This window comes from Hippopotamus amphibius, chromosome 1 (assembly GCF_030028045.1).
Source record: "Hippopotamus amphibius kiboko isolate mHipAmp2 chromosome 1, mHipAmp2.hap2, whole genome shotgun sequence".
NCBI classification, from domain to species: domain Eukaryota; kingdom Metazoa; phylum Chordata; class Mammalia; order Artiodactyla; family Hippopotamidae; genus Hippopotamus; species Hippopotamus amphibius.
In genome coordinates this window covers 228,806,583-228,827,321 of record NC_080186.1, presented here as the reverse complement: position 1 = coordinate 228,827,321, position 20,739 = coordinate 228,806,583, and the positions used below count along the sequence as shown (strand labels likewise).

The 20,739-nt window shown below is 39.9% G+C and overlaps 1 long non-coding RNA gene across 3 annotated transcripts; it reads left to right on the top strand.

Moving 5' to 3' along the window:
* Positions 1-1,541: 1,541 nt before the first annotated feature.
* Positions 1,542-20,063, top strand: LOC130857416 (uncharacterized). 3 transcript variants are annotated; one of them, XR_009054818.1, is made up of 4 exons: positions 1,542-1,764; positions 3,002-3,129; positions 16,541-16,656; positions 19,703-20,063. It is a non-coding gene; the product is annotated as an uncharacterized LOC130857416 (long non-coding RNA). The 3 variants fall into 3 exon arrangements; XR_009054821.1 differs by having other exon boundaries at positions 16,541-16,684; XR_009054819.1 differs by lacking the exons at positions 16,541-16,656; positions 19,703-20,063 and adding an exon at positions 13,836-14,921.
* The last annotated feature ends 676 nt before the right edge of the window (positions 20,064-20,739 follow it).

Here is a 20,739-nt window from a genome sequence, read left to right as displayed (position 1 = left end):
ATGTCAGTCATTTAAATAGGTGCAACCAAAATAAACTGCTCTTGGGTATAAAAATAATATTTTTATAGGAACTGGCAAGTAACTACTCTAGTTATTAGAAGTTTATATTTGCCACAGAAACCCGTGATTTTAAAAACTGTTCAAATGATTTATGCTTGAGGCTTATATATAGCACAAATATATACATTTGTATGTAAGTCTAAAGAGGAAAAATTAGATAAAAAACAAACTGGAAAGCAACCCCAAATTACAAGAAATTACCTAACTTGGTGCTGTATTGAAAAAAGGAATAAAAATTATTTGGGAGGATGAAAAATTATTTCTAAACATTAACTTCATAGACAAAAGCCCAATTTTTTTTATGATAGGTTAGGAGAAATCAATAATGTTTTCAAAATAAAAAGTGAACTGCTTACACTCACCAGTCTACACTCAGTATTAATTCTATCCTTCAGAGTATGCTATAGAAGGTAATAAAACGCTGATTTTTCTAATTTCCCATTTCAGTCTGCTCCGGCTTTATCTTCAACCTGGTTAGCAACAAAGTCACCCCCAGCAATTACACAAACCTAACAACAGCTTCCCCAGGATAATCTGATCCGCTCTGACCACACATTCCAATCCACATATTTTCTTCTGTTACCACTGTTGTCTGTGTGTGTTTATTGTGCTTCTTAAAAGGCTTTTAAAAAAAAACAAGCTAGGGATTTCTCATTCAGTTCCCTACCACATAAACAGAACCACTGAGGAGCACTTTTATACGTAAAAATGTTCTAGTTACCCATAGAACATGTCTCGGTATAGCTTCAGATGACAGTAAAGAAAAGATTCGTTGTCATTTCACATTTCTCCTCTTTCTGTGCTCTCAGTGCTGTGTCCCTGTGTCCCATGAGCTGGCATGAGCTGCTCCCTCCCAGCTGTGGACGGTGGGGGTGGGAAATCTTGAAACTTACTCAACTCAAGGGCTCTCAGCCGTTGCTTTGACATCAGCACCTGCTCCTACTGGATCTTTATCACTTTCCTGACCCCATAAAACAAACAGGGCTAACAAATGCATTGAAGAGCCTCCTTCAAATTGCAGCTTGACTGTGATTCGTGGCAAAAAGCTGGAATAACCCTGCCAGGTCTTAGAAGCTTTAAGATTAATTGCATTGAACTTGATACACAGAAAACAGCACCTTGAAAATGAATCATCTGCTACTTCAGTATTTTCTAATTACCATCACTCCCTCTCGGGCCATGTTATTAATTTACGGAGTTTAAAAAAAAAAGTCAGGATTACTCACACAGTCTTGAAGATGCAATGTCAGCTATTTAGGACAGAAACATCCAAGGCCGTGTTAGAACTCAATTACCACTACATATGTGTTAAGGCAGGAACTGGCAGGCCTCTGGACTACAGCAACTATAGGACTCGTGCTTCTTGTACGCTGGGCTATAATTTATGAAACTGAGCCCCAGATCCAGCCAATCATTTAGCTCCTCATAACAAGTCTAACTGGCTCTGGATAGCTGAAAGGGCTGCACTAGAACAACAAAGATGAGATATTCCACACAACACTCAGCTTATCTGGAATCCCTTTCTCTTGCAGGGCCAGAGAAAAATCACAGCTTCCTCTGAGGGAAGCAGCACAGAGGACCTGAGAAATGTGACTTCACCTGGAGCAAGATCTTTTCTGGTTTGGCAATCCCAACCGTGCCAGCCTTAAAGGTCCAACCTACCCCTGGAACCCAGAGAGCACCTAGAGCAGCAAAAACCCGAAGGTAATTTTCATCTTTCTTTTTATTTTTAGCAGGAGTAATGCTGAGTCAAAATGATATACATGAAGTCACTCAGGCAACTAGATATGCTTTAATTTTATTTTACCTTTTTCTACTTTCATCTACTGTAGGATCCTTTGTTATTAAGTATGAGTAGAGGGAGACGTAAGGTACCTGAAATAAACTTAAAACCAACATGATCATTTGCAGAGGAAGAGAGATCATTTTCCAGAATCATTTTAGAGCTACCTCTTCAGGTGGGCCGACTTTTTACCCACCCACAGAAACAAGAATAAAGGCAGCTCAGGCAGGGAGGAGGGCAAAGGGGTTTCATGGGTACAGTTAAATGCTTTTTGCGCCTTAAAAGGAAGAACAACTGTGCTCAGACAGTAAATTAGGAAGATAGGTTATTGTTCTGACCCTTGGCACTTAGGCTATGTAAGAAGGTACTAGAATATACCTTGGTGGGATTGTTGGGGCAGAGAATGACAGAAGGGCGACTTGGCAGAGCCCTCCATGGCCCAGATTTCTGTTTTCTTTGCAGTATTTTCCTTATTTCCCATTACACTTTGAAGTGTCACCCCAACTACTTGTTACACCATACTGCCAGATTTGTAGTTCTTAGTGGATCTGTGGAAAACAGTTTAAGTCAAAAGAGGTGACTGAAATAGGAAATCCAAAAAAAAAGAAAAGAAAAGAAAAAAGTAATGGAATTGACATACACGTACCCCAACACCACACCCTTAGATACTTGACATACTTTACCTAATGACAAATCCTTCCAAATCCTCAGCAAATGGTGTGTTTCTTCAGCAAATTTTGTAGCAAATGTAACATTAGCAACCAAAAATCGTTATAATAAGCTTTTACATAACAAAATTAATCATTATGCTTTCAAAGTGACACTAGAACCTCCACAATATTAAACTCATGTCAGTTTTATATGCTCCCAAAGGAAGAAGCCAGGAAGGGAAACTTGCTTTGTTTAGTGATGAAATATAAGGAACAGAAACAGAAAAGACATTTATGCACTTTTTGTTTGCTGTAGTTAGTTGACTGAATTCAACTTCAGATTTGACACCAAGAAGAAAAACAGCAGTACACAGGGAGCAGAAAAAGTAATCCATTTGTAATTCCCCCAAGATTTGTTCTTTGAATTGCCCAACTTGCGACTAGCCAGGGAGGAATATTTCACTCTGTTTAAACATTTTTATTTAATTAAACTTTGTTTATTTGACAGTGCTGCTGCCTCTGGTGACTGTGTGAGAATCAAAACTTCTGAGGGAAGGCAGTTTGTTAAAACTGTGATTCCCTCTCCTCAGCGATAACATGGATGATCTGGTCTGAAAGCGAAAGCAAGCCCTTAAGGTAATGTTGCCACTGAATCCTCAACACCCAGCACTCCCTGCTTCTCACTCCCTGGAAAAAATTACACTAAAATCCCTTCAGACTCCCATGTTCAAACCTCCATTTGTCAACGGACAAAACCAAGAATACTCTAACCTAAGGCATTTATGTCATTTCACATGATAGTTGTCCAGAAGTTTCCTATAGGAAAACTTCACCTTCGACAGCTTTGAAGATAACCATCCCACCACCTCAGACAATGGCCAACGGCCATGCAGCAGGTCCTTGAGTCAGAAGCTTTCTCCACTTCTGGACATGCTCTGTGTCAATATAAAGCTCAGTTGCAGACTGACCCCTGGTGCCCTGACCCTTATAAGCACGAAAGGTTTTGTTTGACTCAACTTCAAGCTGTTCATCTGTTAGTAAGCAATGCTCACCCGAAAACACATTCATGCCGAGCGCTTTCTAAAAGACCAGCATGGCCTTCCCTTCCTATAATCGGAACAGCCGTGATACCCTGAGACATGTTAGGAAGGGAGGGGTAAATATTGAGTGCCTGGAGCTGTCACATAGCAGGGAAAACCTCATACTGGAATGAAGGAAGTGATGTCTCAGTACCATCCAACTTAACCATTTACGTTTGATTCCAATACTCCATTAAAAACAATGTAATGAAGGAGGAAATTTAAAAACACACACTGAAAAACATACTCTAATCTTCTTTGGCCTAAAGTTGTTAGTGAAGTGTGTTACAGTCTGCTTAGCAGGCATCATTGCCAATCCATCAGGGCTTGTGCTAGCGGGTTCTGGCTAGAGAGACTACCTCCATCACCACCAATTAATATCTGTTGGCTGTCGCATCCGGTACTAAGAGGCTCATGGTATACAAGGGTCGCCCAAACAACAGAATTCCATTCTTACTCATTTCCTGGATCTCTACCTCACAGACAAGAATTTAGATGTTCCCAGTAAAAGACAAGTAGCTCAGGAATGCAAACCTTTTTCTGAACCAAGAACTGTCAGCAAATCTCAAATCAGAGCAGCTCTGGTTGACTAAAAAGTGTCCCTAGATCTGGGCCAAGAACAATTTCTAGGCCCATAAGCTTATCTGTCTGGCCCTGCAGTTTAAGTGGACAAAAGAGTCACTCCTGAGAAAACTCTTAAGAAATGTCCAGACCCACCAAGTTCGTGTGTCAGACCAGCTGAGATTGGCAGGATGTTAACTGCGCTCCAGGTGACATGGATAAATAGCTCCATTGTTTTCACAACGCTAGACTCCGCCTAAAGAAACCCTAGACCTTGGACCAGGTTGCTGGGGGGAACTGCTGACAGTTCAAAGCCAACTCTTGGAGCCAGTGTCTATAGTGTAAACCGAAAGAGAAGTTGTAACTTAGAAAAACATCGGTGAGAAGGCCTGCTCACTTTAACAAAGCAAAAAAAAAAAAAAATTTTTACTTAAATAAGAAGGCATTTATTTATGGTGGTCATTGATTGCAGGGGTTAAGCTCATGTTCTTGGTTCAGATAACAAAACATCATTTGGGCACACAGACCTCACAATCAAACTTGTTCTTGGCACATGGGGGGAGTTTTTGTGGCTGTTTTTAAATTGTCTCGCTAAGAACATGAATGTTTGGAAACGTACTAACAACGCATGTGACAAAATTCTAAACCATATTATACATAAAACTAACCTAAATCAACAACTTTTGCACAAATAATATAATCAAAATTCTTCTTCTAGGTAATGAGACATGAGTGAAAGGATCAAATATTTCTTTGGCCTTACTGTTTGTCAATGTTTGTCAAAAGCCATACAGTAACACACACACAATACAGGCAATTATTTACATTTGTAAGAGAAAAATCTGAAGGGTTGCATTCTTCATATTTGATACTAAAACCACCTCTGTGTTTCAAGCAATGTGTAAGCATTATAGCATGGAGGTTGAGAGCATAAATTCTGAGCCAGACTGCCTGGGTTGAAATCCCAGCTTTAACTGTGGACTTGGGGCAAGTTACTTAAGAGCTCTGTGCCTCAGTTTCCCTGTATGAAAAATGGTGCCACTCACAGTAAGTACCTCCTGGGGCTGGTGTGAAGATTAAATGGGCAACACCTGCTTAGAACTAAGCCTATTAAATGGTGACGATTCATGAAGAGAAAACTGTCGTTTGTTTTATAATGATTATTAAGCTCATTGCAATAAATGCACACAATATCCAAAATGGAGCTGAATTACTGAACAGCCAGATATGGGGAAATATATATATCTATTAACATTACATATCTCATTTCAGGTACTATTTATATGAGTAAGGTTTTTGTCTTAAAGCCTCTGAGATAACAGCTCAAGGAGGTGGGTCTGTTAACTGTCAGTTATCTGCCTGGTTATCACTTGACATTTCAACCCTGCCCTGCATATTGTGTTACACAAGGACGCTAACCTGGGAAATGACACAGAAAGGGGTAATTGTAGTAGACGTGATTCATATGATAGTCGGTATGAAGTTCAGGCTAGTTTAAAGATTCCTGCGTGAAGGCAAAAAAATAATGGAAGCCATTCATTTCCGTCATGGTACCCTAACCAAAAAAGATTTGAAGGGAGGGGAAAACAGACAGTTACCTATCATGAGCAGCAGTGCTAATTATCCAAAGACATGAACCATGTCTAGAATTCATGCTGACTTCTTAGCTTAGATATGAGAGAGCACGGAAGCTAACGATCTCCTTTCCTCCCATGAGAAGGGATTTCTCCCTTTAGTAGGAGATCATTAACTGAAACTTCAACTTGCTCACTGAGAAGGTGCAGTGAAAAAAACAGCCTGCGTGGTGAGGGAAGAGCCACCCTGGGAAGGACAATGGACTTCCACACGCAGTCATTCCCGCATTCGTTCACTCATTCATGCGTGGTCTTGCCCTTGATCTCCTTCCACACCCACACGGACCCCACCAGCCACATCTCGCAGCTTACAGGGCCTCAGGGAGCCCATGCTCTCTCACTGCCGTGCTTCTGCGGACACACCTCTCCATCTGCCTCCCTTCCCCAGCACCCACCACTAAGACCCAGGAAAAGCCCCTCCTTCACGGGAACCCCTTCCTACCCACCTCCTCTCCCTGGAAGGTGCTTATTCCCTGTGGGGTAAATTAATGAATCCATACCACTTACCACATGAATTAGCAGGACAAATAATCAGTGGGAAAATTGGGGAACAATTTTAGTTTAGCCAAAAAAAAAAAGCTTTCAAAATGAAATCCATGGTACTTTCTACAAGATCAAAGATGAAATCAAATGTCAGTGCTTACTAGTCCCACAGACAGACGCTTTGCTAGAGTTAGAGAATCATCTCTGCTCTTTCTTAACGAGCTGATAAAGAAACCCAAGGAAGCCTGCCCTGGATGCTAGACATGATTGCACATGTGAAAGCTTTAGTATGGGGCCCGGCAGGGAGTTGAATGAGCTAAACTAAGTCTCTTCACTCTAATTATCCTGCGCCTGGCAGAGGAATGCACAAGGAAGGGGGGTGGGTCTCAGATTCAGAGGTGGGCGCTTATCTCCCCCCGTCCCACTGTGCTGCATCAGCTCCAGAGTCGGACGTGAAGTTTCTCTCTGGGACCCACTTATGCCACAGAGGCCTTGGCACCTGCAGTATCACCGCAGTTCAGTCCTGTGATTGAGGGGACAGTCACTGGGCGCTGGACATTCACCAAACACGAGGAGGATGGGAGGGGCTGGAGGATTAAGAAAACAGTGTGTTGGAGGGTAGCCATCAGAATCATCACACAGGTCCATTGAGTCTTTAGCCCCTCTCCCACTTCACCTCTGCCTTACTCTGCAAAAAAAAGAAAAAAAAATTTTTCCTAATCTCCCCAGCTTCCTCCACCAAAGTGGTCCACAAAGGAGCCTGTCCTCCCCTCCCACCAAATGAATCCTCTTGTATGCCATCCCCAGAGCAACCAGATTAAACAGTCTGTGCCACTATGATTAAATGTCCCTGTCATCTTCCACGTGGCACTTAATTTTAATAGAGGTTTTCTAAAAATAAACTTGAGAACCAAGGAATTTATGACACTGAACCTTCAGGCCCTTTGAAGCATGACAACAAACATATGCAAAAGGTAGGCAGTGCTTTCTGGGCCCTGGGACCCACACCAGCACATCAGTCACCTTCTCCTGGGAATGGGCCACCCTGATACACACAGCCCTGGGCCAAAGAGAATGCCAGGTTTTCACTCCTTCAGGTAAGGCCACCATGTTCAGTTGGGCAGTGCACAACCTGTACAACCAAGCATACAGTCCTATGTCTGTGGTCCCTGAGGCTTCCCTCTCTATTTACAGATCACAGGCTACCATCAGTCAAGAAAAAATTTCTCAATTTTTAATCCTCCCACAAAAGTACTTTGGCTATGGGGACACATTTGTAATCACCAGCTACTAAGAGGCATAGGTCGAGCCATGTCTCCCAGTCCACAGGATTTTTCTTTTTCTTTTTCTTTTTTTTTTTTTTTGCCATAAGAATTTAAGCACAGAAATCAGAGCAGTGGAAGGAGAGAAGATGGCACTTGAGTCCCACGTGCTTTGAAAAATAATGCAGAGGCTCTTGAGCTTCTTGTGCAGCAGGATTGCTGAAGGTGCTTGTTAAAATGGTAGACCCCTGACCCCACCACTGGATGCTCATCTCACTGGTCTAGAATGGAGCTGAGGAATCTGCATTTTTACTGGCACACACACCCCCGCCCCCAGGCTTGTAAAGCCAGTCATCATGGATTACTCCTTGAGGAGCATCGAGATAGCGCGTGCAAACCACTTAACGTAAAACCTGGCATGTTACGAAGTGCTCAATACTTCCTAGCTGTAATTAAGAGTTGGAATTAATCCCAACTTCACATACTCTACCAAGACCTGACTGTTGTTAAGTGAAAATTGCACATGGGAGTGGCAGTGTGGTAGCAAGCCAGGAGCCGGCTGAGTGCAAGGAAAGAGAAATGAGAAGAGGGATACAGGATAGGGATACAGGATGGAGATGGCCTAATTTGTGTCCTTCTAGTGATCTATGAGCCTTTGATGAAAACTCTTGAGCCTCAATTACCATCCCCATTCCACAGTATCCACAGCTCTGAAAAGATAACACGGCAGTGTTTGAAACAATCATCTACGAACCAGAAGTGCCCAAAGTAAAAACACTCAAAATATTGACATTTTCATTCTTCTGCCTCAAAGAAAGCAATACAAGGTTATTTGTTTTGTAGGACAAAGCAGGGCCCAAGTAAATAGTGCATTTTCAAACGGTGGAGTCCACCAACATTAACACAATATAGGAGAGGTAAATCCCCAACCTGATTAGCTGCTGTGCTTCTGTGAGTCTTGGCTAATTTCCTCTGTGAGGATGTGGGCCCTTCACAGATGGCTGGAGCTAACTGTGTCTACTTACCACTTGGAATCATCCTCACAGTAAATAGGATGGCCCTTCAGGAAATCTTCTGTTTAGTTTGCATGCTCCTGAGTATAGGACAGAGCTCTGTTGTTTAAGAGCATAAATAACTAAAGCTTTGTTCTTCCAAACCAAGAGGGAAACTGTAGAACCATCTGAACTCACTTGGTCTTAAACTGCGTCAGGATAACAAGAATGAAATATTATTTTAGGCTGCCCAACAGCATCAGTCACTCACTCTCCTCTCCAGCCTTTAGAAAACAATGACTCAATATGGCCTTTTTCTGACAGACGACAGCCTTAGGAAAAAACTGTTCCACATATTTGGAAGTAGGGCTCTTCCTGCATTTAAATCAATGGAAGCTATTCAAAGCCCTCTTAGCTTTCTCTCTTTGAATCGCAAGCATAGGAACACAGCTGTTTGTACTCATACAATTAAAGTAAAATGGAAACCATGCGAAAAAAAAATCACTTTCTTACACCATCCCAGGTGCTTGACATGTGTTTTATTGCCTGATTCCCTCAGTAACCTCTAAGAGGTTGATACGTATTATTATCCCCATTTTTTACCAAGAGGAAGAGATGTTACATAAGCTTCCCTATGGACATGGAGATGGTAAGTGGAAGAACTGGAAGTTAAATACGAAAGAAGGTAAAAGTAGCCTCAAATTCTACCAGTTAAGATTTTAGTGAAAACTCTCCCAAGTGAAAAACCTCCATTAATATAATTGTATGTAAATGTGATCACTTTGTTTTAGAACCTTTGTGTCATTAAATAATCATCCACACCATACGTAAAGCTCTTTACCATCCTTTTTACTGATTGCACAGAACTTCCTGGAAGGTATTTACCATAATTGACAAAACCAGACCCCATCTGATGAACTTCAAAATTATTTCTAATTTTCCCTATGAATACGCTTTTGCAAACTTATTTTTACTTTCAAGTAGTTATCTCCTTAGGGTAGGTCCTAAACTGAGAATTGTTGGCAAAGAGATGATACATTTTACATTTCAGTGCGTATCACCTACTACCCTCCAAAAGGTTGCATCAGGTAGCCACACATCTCCTCACATCATGGGCGTCAGGTTTAACCAACCATTTACATTGCTGCCAAAATGACAGAGGGAAATGATAGCATTTTTATTTTTATTTGCATGTCTTTCATTATTAGAGAAAGGCCTTTTTTCCTATGTATTGGTCATTGGCAATTCTTCCAGGGATTAATTATCCCAATCATTTTTTTGCTTTACTAGAGTTGGACTCCAAACATTCATTCCATTAGAGTCTGACTCCAAAATTCGTCGCAAAGGCTTTCTCCTGGCCTCTTTTTGCTTTCTCATTGTCTTGCCGGTGTATCAGAGACTTTGATCTATAGCCAAGAAAACTTTGGCCCTATATTGCCAGGGTGATTAGTCAAGTCCCATAAAACACGTGCCAAGAAGAAAAAAATGGTTAATTCTGAAGAAGAGAAAGCCATAAATTTCTCCTCAGTCGTCTGCTTCAGAAATAGGTCAACCCCTGACTTTATCAGCTGTTGTCTATCTTATAAGAAACAATGATCCATTCAAACTTGTTCTTTTGCACAGAGAAATTTGGATAACGAACAGGGGCCAAGAACAGCTGAGAGGAACATCCCCAGAACCAGGGGCTGGGAGAGAGGGAAGAAAAATACACACACGCTTCAGTGCCCCAGGCAAAGGCAGACCACAGATTCACAGACTGTGCTAAGATCCAGGTTAGAGATGCCCTCACTTCAAGGAAACCAAGGCCCCTAGACATAAAGTGACCTGCTGCAATCAACTGGCAAATGGCAGTTTGCCTCCCTGAGCAGAGCAGAGTAATCCTAGTAGGATTACTAGGGAACACTGGCCACAAGTAAAGCACAACTAAGTTGAGTCCCCAGCACTGAAAACACTGATTCTGCCTCCCACCGTACCAGGATCATGTTGAAAGGCATTGTGACAGAAGCACCCTCACCCCAGGCCCAAGAACTTGTGCCCAGAGGGCCTGGATCAGATGCCTGGCCAGCCTCATAGCTGCTGGGGCTGGGCAGAGTTCTGACTGGCTGTGGCTGGAGGCTACACAGATGATGTTAGGCTGTCCTCTTGTTCCTCTACTCAAGAATATGACCAAATCCAAGCAGCAAAACAGGGCTGATGGCAGCTCTAGTAGTATCCAGCTTTATTTTTTTTTCTTTTAAAATATCTCTTGTATGATTACCTTAGTTTGTTCGATTTTGTCTGTTCAGATTCAGCCAAACCCATGCTCTGTGCCAAACAAAACCAATTGGCCATACAGTGGTCCTATCCTCTCAGATGGGCTTCTGCCTTAACCCAGCAGAGACCCAAATATAACCAAAGTGTCTGACAGGAGAACTAGACAAGGGCTATCACCTCCCATCTTACATGCAGGAAAATGCAGGGGTCAGTCAATGGCCCCACATTCATTCCGCCAAGGTGATCAAAGGCAAGCAGTCCTCCAGCTGTCCAGTGGCATGGCTCCTGCACTATACGGTCCCATCATGAAGCTATATTCCACCCAGCACAGATCCTTGGTAAGGCCTAGAAAGACAACCTCCTCCAATCTTTTCTCAGTTTGAAAGCATTTTTCTTAACTCTTTAGACATCCTGTGACCTAATAGAATCAATAGTTTACCTCCACCTTAAGGAACAACTGGATGAGCATATTTGGGGAAATGGCCTAGGACTCAATAGTGATGATTGTTTTGTGCCAGGAGAGCACCTGAGTTATATTATTTAATCCTCATAATGACTTCCCAAGGTGGGTCTTTTTATCTGTACATAAAGAAACAGAGGAAACAATAAGAAACAGCTCATTTCTGGACTCAGTTGATTCTCCTGCAGAATTTTGTTAACTTTCATTTTGACTTTCAGCAGTTCTTCCAAAAGATCAAGGCAAAAGGACAGAGGAGTCTGTCCCGAATGTTAACCTGTCCTGAAGGTTGATTCCTGGCTGCTGGGCCAACTGGCTCCCCTCAGTTTCCTCCCTGGAAAAAAAGCCATCAGCATGATGCTGATGGCCTTCTTTGGGAATAGGATGTTTCCCACAAGAGAAAATTCTTTCCAAAACTTAATGCTTATTTTAGGAGAGTTGAGTGGATTCCCAGCCATCTTTCACACAGGAAGTCTGATACCCTCAAATCAAGGATAGACTCTTCAAGTAAATTTCAACAGCCCTATTGGTCATTAAAGACTCAAAAAATAAACAAGACAGGGAAGCTATGTTGGTTCAGAACATTTGTGAACACATGAATTTTTCAGCATAAATTTGCTAATCCCTATGGTATATTTCTCTCATCTCCTTTGGAGTTTTCTGATCAGCTCTCGGAGTTCTTCGGAGCTTTATTTGCTGACTTTGAAGGTTGGACTACATGCAGCTGGTTTTTGTTTCCTGAAACATTCATTCAATTTAGATTAGCATATTTGCTTTTCTTTTTTCTCCAAAATAGATCCAAAAGAAACTAATACCTGATTCAAAGGGTGGAAGTGATATCATTTGGAACTATTTAACATTTAGTAATAACACACCTTACATAATACTACATTGGGAAAAAATACCTAATTCCATAGAGTATCCAAAATGGTATGTAATTCAGTACTAAGCTCCTGCAAGGAACTCAATACACATTAAATAATTTATATTCATCAGGATAATAATCAAAACATGCATTTACAAAGAACTTTTCTATTCTCCAAACACATCCACAGATGTCATTTTGAATGAACTTCAAAATCTCGTGGAGGACTGAGAAGGGGCTTCTGTTCATACATATGAAGGTTTCTACCCTGGCTTTGCCCCTTCTTCGCTGTGTGACCTCAGGCAGGTTCCTGAAGGGATCTAAGCCTCAGCTTTCTCAGCTGTAAAACATGAGTGATAATTATTCCTTCCTTGCAAAGTTGATGAGAGATTTAAAGATAACATATGGCAAAGGCACAGCAGAGTACCTGACACGTGGCAGAAATTTAGAAATGGAAATTATTATTATTATTAAAGCAGGACTGATACAATTATTCCCTCTTACAGTTGAAGGAATTGAGACCAAAAGAGATTAAATAATTAGGCCAGAGCGAGGACCAAAACCCTAGCAGGTCTTCAACTCGCCAAAGAAAAGAGTTCGCTACTGTTTCAAAACCTAAAGTGGGAAAAGTATTGATAGAATTATTGCCAAAACATGGGTGTTGATCTCTGAATCTTGAAAATAGTTGATCCGTGCTTTCAGCAGCATAGAAGGCAATTGAAGTTAAAGTCTGTCTCCATGTTAGTGTTCTCAAAGGAAGAAAGATTTCATCTCTTTTCTCACTTGGATATGAGAAAACTTTCTAAGGATCTGATGAGTTTTATCTTTGATGATCACTCATATCTTTTTTCTGATTTACCGTCAAAGATTTACTAATCTTGACACTTTGGTTTGGGTCACCTGCCCTTCAACTAAAGTTAATATAATTTTTGAACAAAACAGACCCCAAAGTAGAGAAGCTTGCTACCTTCAGAATGCAAGGAGGTCACCTTATTGAATTATCTTTTAAAATGTGTAGCTCATCCCTCCAAAACAATAATATAGGTAATTTTAGGACCTTTGTGGCCTCTGACACACATGACAGAACTTTTTTGTCTGCACTTTGTCAGTTCTAGAACTGGTCAGTTCTAGAACATGGTTGGGATGTCTTCTTCTTGGAGCTTCTTTGTAAAAAGCTACCACGTTCGGCATTATTGACAGTAATATGAGACCTGCCTCCTAAGGTTGGGAAGTTTTCAGAACCTTGCAACAGCATCCAAAATCAATGTGAATCACAGTCAAGACAGAACATTTCCATCACCCGGAAGGTTCCCTCGTGCCCCTTTGCAGTCAGCCCTTCCCTCCACCTTCAGGCAACCACTTGTTTTCTGGCCCTGTAGTTTCGTCATTTTTAGAGTGTCATAATTAGGGACATTAATATTCAGTATGAACCCTCTTATAGCCATCATCTTTCTCTTAGAATAATGTTTTTGGAATTCATCCACGTCACTGCATATATCAGTGATTTCTTTCTTAGTATTATTGAGGAGCATTACATTGTATGGAGGTACCACGATATTTTTTCCATTAACTAGTTGATGGACATTTCAAACGTATCCAGTTTTCGGCTGTGATGAATAAAACTGCTATGAACTTTCAAGAAAAAAAAATCGATGGTGCTTTCCACAGCAAGCCTACCTGAGCTTTTGTGAAATCACTGACATGAACTACTAAAGTTGAGTACCACTCACATGTCCATGTCTTTTTAACGATGTAGACAGAATGTCTGGAGTACAGATGGCCAGACTATCAACAGCATAAACCCTGGTGAACAAGGATGGAGAGAATTAGAGAACCCAGGACACTCCCTCCCCCACTACCCGGTAGAAAACAAGTGAAAACATGCCGTGATCCACAGACAACATACTCTACCTGCTTGAAGAATACCAACATTGTCAATAGTTGACATTCTGTCCGGTGTGAAATTTAGCCAACAACTGTTCCAGTTTGTTAGTAAATTCTCCTTCCATGTCTTTATTCTTGGCTCTATTTTCTTTGTCTTTCTTTTGTTATTTTGCTTTTTTATCTCCACATTTCTTCATTATTCCTCACATGTATTTCTATTCCTACCTTTATTCCACTCTTCTTTATTATCTGAAAGTGCTTTCAGAAGAATCAAGTGCTACAGAAAACTGTAAAGTTGTTATATCATTATTGTTCTTACCATCTTCATTATTTATGTCAAGACATTTTTAAAGGTCTTTTGCATTCTCACTATTGTATCAACAACGTGTTCCTCTAGCTTTTATCTTATCTGGTCTCCTACAGATATTTCAGAATATGGCACATAAATGTTAATAATAGAAGAAAGTTGAATAGCTTTATGTTAACTTCTTTTAATCTGGAAATATCCAGTGAGTTAGGGAATATTCATTGTACACCATCTGCAGACACAATTGCTGTACCCAAGCTATAGAGAAATTCCAAAGACAGAGAAGACCTGTTTCTTGACCTTAGAGCTTTGAGCCTAGTCAAGCTGACAAAACACACAATAAGCAACTGAAGGGGACATCTACAAGATATGCAGATAACTAGAGTTCAAGTGGAGGATGAAATTTGACTTGGCCAGGTGGAAACCCACGTAAGGTTTTCCTAAGATGAATTTCAAGAGGGAAAAGAAAGAGATGAGACATCTAGGAGAATAAGGGCATTCTATCTGACCCACCAATGTTATTGAATTATTTTCTTTAGCTTTTTTCAGTCTCCTAGGGACTATCCAGTTTTATGATTCCTTTCTTATTTCTGTTCTGAATACATTACAAAAGCTGCTTTGGAACTTTAGAAAGCTCTAATACATCTTACTTTATACAGTGTGCTCTTGTCTGTTTGTTGTTTTACTTCCATGACCTTGCATATTGCTTTGGTATAACTACAGCCTGCTTCTCTAGTTCTTTCAAGTTTTTCAGGTCTCTTTAAGTCTTTATTTTTAGCATGACATGTGAAAGGTAGGATTTTTTAAAAAACAGTTCTGTGGCATCTGCTGTTTGCGGTACGTGGCACAGCCCAACAGCCTTGAGACTTTATTCCAGCCCTCACCAAAGCTCTGTATTGTCCCTCGGGCAGTTTCATTCTCTCTGCAAAAAAAGATGAAGTTACAAAACAGCCTCCTCCATACTTAAATGGGGACACCAAAGCCAAATGCTCTAAATACAGCTTGAATCTGTTAGCCAGTTCATCAGCTTCAATAAGCTCCAAACCTGCAGCAGAAATGTTTCCATCATCTTTTCCAAAAGGCTGCATCTTCTTTTTCAAATTTATTTGACATTAGAGTTGATGTAGTGACTTTTACTTAAAATTAATATTCACCATGGTAAGCAAAAAGGGGAGAGGACTTTTAAACAAGAACCCAGATTCCCAATACCACAAGAGTTTCTGTCTACTTAACTGTTTTCTTACTACCAGGCAGGATATGAAACACAGACTGCCAACAGGAGAGCTCATCTAAACCTGCCTTCCCCAAACAAAAGCACAAAATGTTCATATGTCTGCTCATAGGAAACACATTTCGTTCCACATTTGCAAGGTCAAATTCAAATGGTCTAAATGGAATTAATATAAATCCTATGTGTACACAATGATGCACTTGACTGGTCATCCCTGGAAGCTAACATTTCTTGTGAAGGGGCTGTTTACGACTAGAAGGAGAAAGAGGAAGGAAGTATGGTAAGATGGCATAGAAAGGGAAGACTGAGGCAGCAGGAAAAAAGATCAACTTTTTCACATTATTTCCAAAGGCCAGTAGTGGCAAGGGCCGCCTGTGGCACTAGCATTGTTCCTCACTGTCCACACACAACAGCGCTCTCTCCCTGATGCTCTGGCACATTTAGGAATCTCGTGTAATTTGCACGCTTGTTTCCAACCAAGTAAATTTCATTTAGTCCAGTTTTCACCCGTGTGACTTTAGGTTTTAAGAAAATAACATTAAAGTAAAGCATCTGTCTCCCTAGCTATCTACCCTTTCCACCCTGCTCTGTCTTTAGATTGAAGGATGAAGAGCTGTGAATCCAAGGAAGCATGTCAAGGTACATTTCTCTGCTAGGAGACACTGAGTGCTCTATTATACAGGGTTTGCACACTGCAAGCCAGTGTCGCATTTTCCTGATTCATTTCATCATAGGTTTGATTTATCAGGTGAATTTTCAAGGCCCAATGCTTTTGGACCTACTCTGGAGCCAACTTCAAAGCCAGACCTTAGATTTATGGAAATAAAATAAGCATAGCACAATTATAAATATCTACTTTGAATTCCAACTTACACATAAAAATGTTCATCCTATAAATCCTAGCCTTGATTTTTGACTCAGAGTCTCCTGCTTTGGTCCTTAGCTCCTTCCTTGAGGTGTCATTTTAATGCAACCACGCATTCACACTTTTCTAAATCAAGTTCTGCCATCTTTTCTAATACATGTATCTCTTTGTTAGTTGACAGGCTTTTGGAGAGATGAAAAGTCATCCTGCCTGGCTCCAAACAGCCGGGCAGCAGCAGGAGAACCTATAGAGCCAACCCAGTTTGCATCATCGTCACCAGAGCTTTCCAAGTATGGACGTAAGCCTGCTGGTACCAGGGTGGGTTAGGAAATTCCCATTTCTGCATACAGTCAGAGGCCCAAGTGCCAAGCTCTGAAAGGTCGCTGAGCACAGACAGGCCAGCAGGCAGTCAGCCACACTGGAGTGCCTGCTTCTGCAGAACGTACAGGAAATGACACAGCTCCTGACCTGGAGAGACAAAGGATGTAGTCACACACCTGCACACGCTCTCCTTATATACGTGCACACACGTGAGCACACACTCATGCGTACCTGTGGACACCTGCTTCTCATAGAGTGAGAAAATACCTGTGAAATCCCAAAAGGGGGAAAAAAAATGTAAAAATTAACACAAAAGTACTACCAAGGCTCTGAGGTTTAGAAGAGACTATTCCATGAATGCTTTCTTCTAACTCCCAAAAGGAAAAAACAGGACAGAAACAGGGTCAGATGAATATCTGAAACTGAACAGTACAAATAGAGAAGAGGAAAAACAGGCTAAGGCTGCCAAAGAAAAGCAGACAGAATTTAATTTTTTTAAAAAAAGATCAGTGAAACAACAAAAAGAAGGAGAGGAGAGAGGCAAGAATTGGGAAGGAGGCTGAGTACAAAGGTTTAAGCCTAAATGACGTGATGGGAAGAAAAGGGATCTGTAATTGAACAAACATGAAATAACTGAGTTTCCATTTGAACATTCAGCCAAAACCAGTGATGAGATGTTTTGAAATGTAGACACTAAGAGAAACAGACAGGATTCTCTTTAGGTAAATCAAAGTTCAAGTGGGACAAAATGTTATTTAACATTTTTCTGATTATAAAAATATATAGTCATTTAGAGAATTTGAAAAATACAAAAAAAAAAAGAAAGAAAGAAAGAGAAGAAACACCTACTACCAAGAGAGAACCTCTGTTAATATATGTTCTTCTGGTCACATATATATAAATCATAATCACACATACACACGCACACTATATATATATATATATATATCTGCTGTGATTTTTTTTTTCACATGGTATCCATAGACAGTTTTCACTATATTAAGTCATCATAATATAACAACTTTTAAACATTTACTTTGATTCTTAGTTTGTATATTCTAAAGAATAATGCTTCATACACAGTATTTTTTCCTGAGTTTCTAATTACTTCCTAAGAATAGAATTGTGAAGGTTAAATTTGGTACCTGGTTCAAAAAGTGCCATGTCTTTTCAGAAATTTTGCACTAATTTACACTGCCACAGGTAGGTTTGTTTCACTACACCCTAGTCAACAATTAGCATTTTTTTTTTTTTTTTAAGGCGCACAGGCTTAGTTGCTCCGTGGCATGTGGAATCTTCCCAGGGCAGGGCTCAAACCTAGCACTTTTTTAACATAAAAAATTCTCTACTAAATTGATAGGAGTGCAAAATACAATGTCAATGGCACTGTTAACCCTTATTCAGCTTAGCATTTATGGTACAAAGAAAACTTCTGAATATGCATAGAAGTTCTTATACTTTTTCAGTATCAAGAACTCCTTTGAGAATCAGCTGAAATCTATGAAACTCTCTATGAAAATGCTCAAATACAGCAAAATAGGCCTCTTGGAGCTCATCTTTGAACAGCCTCAGACTCACTTCTAAACATTAGACCTAAGTGGAATTTTTGGAACATGAGTTCACTTGTAAGCCTTGACCCAATAATTCGTTTAAACACGTAGAACATCCATGGTTTAGTGGGAAAGGACTCAACTTGAGCCGTGGGACTTGGTTTCTGGCTCTAGCTCTTCATCTAAACATGCTTAGGTCCTTATCACATACCAAGCCTCTAGGATCCTTTCTATCTTTAAATCCCTGGAGCTCTAAGATAAGGTCGCCCTTCACTGGCATGTTGTAGAGATATCTGCTCGGTGGACTGTCCATGGTTATTTTCTGGATCTAGGCTGGATTTCTTGATGTTCAGGACTCTACGTGATGTCTGCTCCATGAATACAAATTAATGTCAATACTGTTATTACACAATTCTCATTGCCTTCCATGGTAGATGGGAGCTCCTTTGCGACACAAACTGGGTCTAACTCAACTGTACCTGATTTATTTAATACATTCCCTGGCAAATGTCTTCTAAAATAAACTAATCTAAGCAAAAGAGAAATTAAGTAAGAGTAGTTCCAAAATTAAGTAAGAGTAATTTCATTTTGTTTGGGTAATTTATACTTTATAATTCTACAAAATGTTTAAACATGCACATTCATTGGCCATCTTTTCAGGTTAAACAAAATGTTTTATACCGTTGATTCTTGCTATTCATAGTACTTATGGTCTATAAAGTCACTGGAAGCATTGAATTAGTGAATACTAAACAATTATTCCTAGGGAGGAGATAGTTTAGGTTCTTGTGAGCCTCTGGCCATAACATTTCCATCAACCAATCAATACATGATCTTATTTTATGTGTTTCTGTTCAAAGACATCTTATTTAATATATATATAGTTGATTCATTAGCATTGAAAACACAGCCAATAGCACTATAACTCAGGCCTGAATAAAGCTCATGTAATATACATATTTCTTCTGCAAGGCACATTACAGCCTTCTTGTGCTTGAGAACACTAGACAGCAATTCAGCACTATATTTGGGGGTCATTTCACACAGTGAAATCACCATCTAAATGCACAGAAATGCAAAAAAGAAAAAAATGCAGCATTAAATATATCAAGAAAAGGATACTTGTTTACAGTATGAGAGCTGAAACAAGAAGGCAAAGCATCACTTTGTTAGAGACTCAATAAATGCTTATGGTATTAGTCACGGTTTTCCACAGAAATAGAATCAACAGGAGATACTGGTTATAATAGGAGATATTATATTATAAGGAACTGGTTCATGCAATTAGGAAGGCTGAGAAGTCCCACAATCTGCTATCTATAAGCCAGAAGCCCAGGAAGCCAGTGGTATAGTTCTGAGAACTGGAGGGCCAATGGTGTAAGTCCCAGCAAAGAAAAGGAGACTGATGTTTCAGCTCAAGCAGTCAAGCAGAGTCAATTCTCTCTTCCTCCTTTGTTCTACTCAGGCCTCAACAGATTGGATGGTGGACACCCTCACTGCGGAAAGTAGTCTACTTTACTCAGTGTACCAATTCCAATGCTCATCTTATCTGGAAACACCCTCACAGACACACCCGGAAATAATGTTTAGCCAAATATCTGGGCACCCTATAATCCAGTAAAGTTGACACACAAAATTAACCATCACACTTGTTATAAGAATACAGAATTTATGGTATGCCATTGACTTACATGTTCACCAAATATATATGTTCATAAACTCCAAAAAATAAAGTGATGTTATTTTAAGCTATTTATTTCATAAGGCACCATTCTCCTACCAGATAACATCTGCCAATACAATATACTGTTCTATGAACAAAGATAGCAACAATATTATACTATATAAATTAAAGAATAATAACAATAATGGATATCACATATATCATGATACTAACTCATTTCTCACCTCATTTATTCTTAAAACAGCATTGTAAGGTAGAAATTATTGACCCCACTTTACAGATGATAAAACTAAGGCTTAAAGAGTTGAAGTTATTTTTCTGAGGATACACAACTAGTAAGTAACAGAGCTACTATTTGACCCCAAGTTTGTCTTACTCTAAAACTCATATTCTTAACTGCTACATTATATTGTAGTGGATTTTAGTATAGTAAAAAATATTTTAAAAGTAAGAGTTCAGTTCATATTTCAAGCACAATATTAATGCTAAAAGATGTTAATACTGCAGCCAAAATACTTTTCTAGGTGAAGAAATAAGACATAAGTAAATACATAATCATAGACACAATATGCTCATTAAGGAGGTGTCCCATTTAGCTACTTTTCCAGCAAGTGATATCCAAAAATGAAAATATTCAGTGAAATATAGCTAACCAACAGCCATGTAAAATAAAATTGTAAATGATCAGGAAAGCTAATACAAGGCAGAACCTTTTAGACTGACATCATAAATGAAAAGAATATGGAATAGTATTATGAGTGTTTCTTACAAAATGAACTACTCTGAGACTGTGAAAGTCATTAGAGCAGGACATGTGT